This window comes from Apium graveolens, chromosome 2 (genome assembly GCF_009905375.1).
Source record: "Apium graveolens cultivar Ventura chromosome 2, ASM990537v1, whole genome shotgun sequence".
NCBI lineage: Eukaryota > Viridiplantae > Streptophyta > Magnoliopsida > Apiales > Apiaceae > Apium > Apium graveolens.
The window spans coordinates 5575915-5580984 of NC_133648.1; the positions used below are offsets into that span (position 1 = coordinate 5575915).

At 30.3% G+C, this 5070-nt stretch overlaps 2 long non-coding RNA genes across 2 annotated transcripts; both read right to left on the reverse strand.

The window, feature by feature from the left end:
* Positions 1-698: 698 nt before the first annotated feature.
* LOC141705755 (uncharacterized) lies at positions 699-1431 on the reverse strand. Its single transcript, XR_012568470.1, has 2 exons — positions 1257-1431; positions 699-963 (listed from the first exon to the last, which is right to left on the reverse strand). It is a non-coding gene; the product is annotated as an uncharacterized LOC141705755 (long non-coding RNA).
* Positions 1432-4386: 2955 nt separating this feature from the next.
* LOC141705762 (uncharacterized) lies at positions 4387-5070 on the reverse strand. The gene is made up of 2 exons (XR_012568472.1): positions 4913-5070; positions 4387-4651 (listed from the first exon to the last, which is right to left on the reverse strand). It is a non-coding gene; the product is annotated as an uncharacterized LOC141705762 (long non-coding RNA).

Below are 5070 nucleotides of genomic sequence, written 5' to 3' on the forward strand. Positions count from 1 at the left end.
TATCCCCTTGCTGTATGATGTACTATATCTGTGTTTTCTGTCCTTTGTGCCATGAGAACTTCCTTATTGTTTCATGTTTTAAAATGAAGCAAACAATCTTCTTTGTTGGTTGTCTTCCTTATTCTGTCCTTTGAATTGGTTTAAGTTTTTTTTAATTGGTTCAAGTTTTTTTTTTGGAAAATGCTAGGGTTACTAAATTGGTTCCCAAAAAATTATAAAATGTCATGTGTCAAATGTTAATAGCTATTTGAAAATGGACGCCTCACATTTACATCAAAAAGAGCAATAAAATCATCCCATTATTCCACATCAACCATGACACATCAGTTTATAACAATTTTTTGTACCTCTAGCATTATTTATTTTTAAAATTATTCCGCTTATATGCCGTAAGCATGATTTCTCTTTTAACAAATCTAATATAAGATTGGGGTGAGCGAGAATCGAAATAAGAATCGAAGATGACAAGATAAGCTCATTAACACTTGAGCTATCTCATTATATTCAAAATATGTCATTAATTGTTATATGTTTAAATTTCTTTTGATCTTTTTATCGTATAACAATTGTGAACTCTAACCCACTATTCTTTATTTTTCTAGATTATACTATACTACAATATTACAAAAAGAACACCATAAAAACTAAATACCGTAACAATCATTAGATGTTTAGGTAGATAGTTGAGAACCATCGGATGCAACACAAATATAATATTTTTTATTCCAATTATAATTAAACACATTCAAACACTCATTCTTTATTCTTTTATCGCTTTATTTGTTTGTACAACGGCATAAAAATTCTAATTGTTTGTACAACAACATAAAACTTGATCGCCTTCAGTGCAATATCCCCTCTTGTAGCCTTTCTTTACACATTGAGGGTGGCAATATGTAGGATCATAACAATTTTGGTTTAAGAGATCATTATAACAATATGGTACTTCCAAGCCACCTGCAACTACAATAATAAAAGTGCATGGATTAAGAGAGAGAAATTAGTCTTGGTTAGTAATATTAAATATTACAGGAATGACCATAATAGTAATGAGATTATGAGAATTCTACAATAATTCATGTATAGTACATATATTTAGAAAGAAAGAGATTAGTATTGGCCAATAATAATAATATTTATGTAATGATAATAGTACAATACTAAAAATAATTATATAACAATATTAGAAATATGATAAAAACAATCATAATAGTAATTAGATAAACTAACGAGATTATAAAAATTTAGAGTGTAACCTGTGCTATTAGCAAAAGATGTCATTGTCGTCAAGAGAACGAGAGCAAAAATGAATAATTTTGCTAAACCCATATCTAGTTGTACGAACTCCTTTTTCTTTTCTTTACTTTGTTTTTTTCTGTAAAAGAGCGAAGAGTAATGCCTTTTCTCTGAGGATTGTCTCTCTGTTTCTTTATTTATGTGTGTTTATATAGGAGTAATAATTAAGTATATGTGGGTAACTTAAAAACCGCATCCTCATTCCTTCGATGACCTTTTTTTAATGGAGAGCATTTTTTTTAGGAGAGTTAAGACTACATTAACTCTAGCTTGTTATTTATGGCTATATATTGATATGTTTGAAAATGATAGGTTTGAGTACAACCAAATCAATCCTCTAATATTAATATGAGAAAAAAAAGTAGTAGTTAACGAATTAAAATAGCAATTTGCACCCGTTCCGCTAATTCTAAAAAGCTACTTTTGAGGAGATTTTCAATTAGAAGATGAAAATGTGTTTAGTAAAATACAATAAATTAATCAAACACATGTTGAAATTATATTTGAAACTTCTAAATTCAGTCTATTATTCGAAATATTAATTTCATCTCTATGTGATAGCTTGTAGAAACCTCGGAAGTATATATGAGGCCACAAGAAGCTCTAGGATAAACTTTGTTTCTTCGTTCCACGAGTTTGTTTATGACAGAAATGTAAATCTTAGTTTATAACAGAGTGAAGAGAATTTTATATGCCGATGATGAGCATGTACAAATCTAATTGAATATTACAATCAGGTTTTGTTAAACGAAGTATTAAATATATATTATAAATATGCTCTAGGGTATATGTTCTAAGATTATATATTTTCATTTTATAATAATTTGATATATACATAAATTACAAGACTCGGTTAACAAATTTAATATCTCCTAACAACGGAAATAAATCATATCTTCATAATATTTTAATTTATTATCATCTTCCCATAGTTTCTTATTCGTAATATATTTATTATATCTCTTAACATCCTACTCAAACTCATGATATTCAAATGGAGAGGTTGCCAAAATTAAAAAAAAATAGAATCGTTCGCTTCAATCACTTACACAGATATGTCCAAAAGGATTTCTTACAAGAGTCTCTGCCGTAGATATAATTCATGTCCTTGTGATTATAGTAAGCAAAAGGATTCCTTACACAAGTCTCTGCCGCAGATATAATTCATGTCGTTGTGATTATGGTAAGCAAATGGATTCCTTACACGAGTCTCTGCCGCAGATATGCCCTTGTGATCACTTGGGTGAGTAGTATAATTGACAGTGAGTATGGTGCTTAGGCTTGGGTACATAGTATTGGATCAGGGAATAAGTGTTGTGTCCAAGTGTCATCGTGGTATGGTTGAAACTTGAGTTTAAGAGGATAATTGAATTAGATGAAAAACCTTTTATTATGGTAATATATTTTTTTAAAGGTTTGAACATGCACAGAGTTAATTGATTAGCTTGAATGACCTTTGATATTGTAGAACTATTTCTATTTTTCTTAAAATGTTCCTTTTATGAGTTGGAATCAAACTTTTAATTGAATTGTCTTTTGGCTGAACTTTCTAGATTGCATGGTTTGACTAGTTGCATTCTCCTAGAGAGTCCTAATTTTTTTATAAAATCATGTTTATGCCCATTTATTAGGGTGTTTTACATTTTACTTCTGTAGTACCATATATATATTGAAGTAATTCACGTACAGTTCTTAAGTTAAATTCTATTATCTGTTTGGATTTTACTTCAGGTCAAATTTTCCTCAGCTGGCAAGTCAGGGTAGTTTGGGGGAGAATTTTCCAGTGAAAGGATTTTTTTATGGTTCGTCAGTTAGCATATAAAAGTCGACGGGTAATAGAATAGCAGAGTTTGCATCACTTTCTTCTGCTCGCTCTTCTTCAAGGGGTAAAAAAAGATGCAGTGTCAAAATACTCTGGTAAAATACTTAACTGGGTTCACTATTTTTTATTTTACTAATGAACTTTCTGTTGCAGAATCATGATGGGAGAGATTCAGGTCGTAGAGGATTAGTTAGTTTATCATTAGGTGGAAATACTAAATACATTCGTTCAAAGTACTGTCTGTAAATGTGCTTTAGATTTTTGGAGCTCTCTATCCTCGTAGAGGCGGACAGCTGCAGCCCTCATTTAATCTGCAGGAGCAATTTTGCGAACTAGAACTTTGTACTTCACTAATTTATTTCTCATTTTGGTTTTACAGAACTACAATTAAGCATTTTCTCACTTCTCAGATTTGCATGTGCTAAGCTCCTTGCATTATTGTCTTGAGTTTCCAACTTTTTGATTAAGTTTGTGCCCTGTGCCCGAACTCAAGCTGACTTAGCTCACTTATCTGCAATCTCACTAACTTTATGTCCTCGAGTTTAATAAGAAGTTCGGTTCTTTGGCTGAAGTATCCCCTTGCTGTATGATGTACTATATCTGTGTTTTCTGTCCTTTGTGCCATGAGAACTTCCTTATTGTTTCATGTTTTAAAATGAAGCAAACAATCTTCTTTGTTGGTTGTCTTCCTTATTCTGTCCTTTGAATTGGTTTAAGTTTTTTTAATTGGTTCAAGTTTTTTTTTGGAAAATGCAAGGGTTACTAAATTGGTTCCCAAAAAATTATAAAATGTCATGTGTCAAATTTTAATAGCTATTTGAAAATGGACCCCTCACATTTACATCAAAAACAGCAATAAAATCATCCCATTATTCAACATCAACCACGACACATCAGTTTATAACAATTTTTTGTACCTCTAGCATTATTTATTTTTAAAATTATTCCGCTTATATGCCGTAAGCATGATTTCTCTTTTAACAAATCTAATATAAGATTGGGGTGAGCGAGAATCGAAATAAGAATTGAAGATGACAAGATAAGCTCATTAACACTTGAGCTATCTCATTATATTCAAAATATTTCATTAATTGTTATATGTTTAAATTTCTTTTGATCTTTTTATCGTCTAACAATTGTGAACTCTAACCCACTATTCTTTATTTTTCTAGATTATACTATACTACAATATTACAAAAAGAACACCATAAAAACTAAATACCGTAACAATCATTAGATGTTTAGGTAGATAGTTGAGAACCATTGGATGCAACACAAATATAATATTTTTTATTCCAATTATAATTAAACACATTCAAACACTCATTCCTTATTCTTTTATCGCTTTATTTGTTTGTACAACGGCATAAAAATTCTAGTTGTTTGTACAACAACATAAAACTTGATCGCCTTCGGTGCAATATCCCCTCTTGTAGCCTTTCTTTACACATTGAGGGTGGCAATATGTAGGATCATAACAATTTTGGTTTAAGAGATCATTATAACAATATGGTACTTCCAAGCCACCTGCAACTACAATAATAAAAGTGCATGGATTAAGAGAGAGAAATTAGTCTTGGTTAGTAATATTAAATATTACAGGAATGACCATAATAGTAACGAGATTATGAGAATTCTACAATAATTCATGTACAGTACATATATTTAGAAAGAAAGAGATTATTATTGGCCACGATACTAAAAATAATTATGTAACAATATTAGAAATATGATAAAAACAATCACAATAGTAATTAGATAAACTAACGAGATTATAAAAATTTAGAGTGTAACCTGTGCTATTAGCAAAAGATGTCATTGTCGTCAAGAGAACGAGAGCAAAAATGAATAATTTTGCTAAACCCATATTTAGTTGTACGAACTCCTTTTTCTTTTCTTTACTTTGTTTTTTTCTGTCGAAGAGTAATGCCTTTTCTCTGAGGATTGTCTCT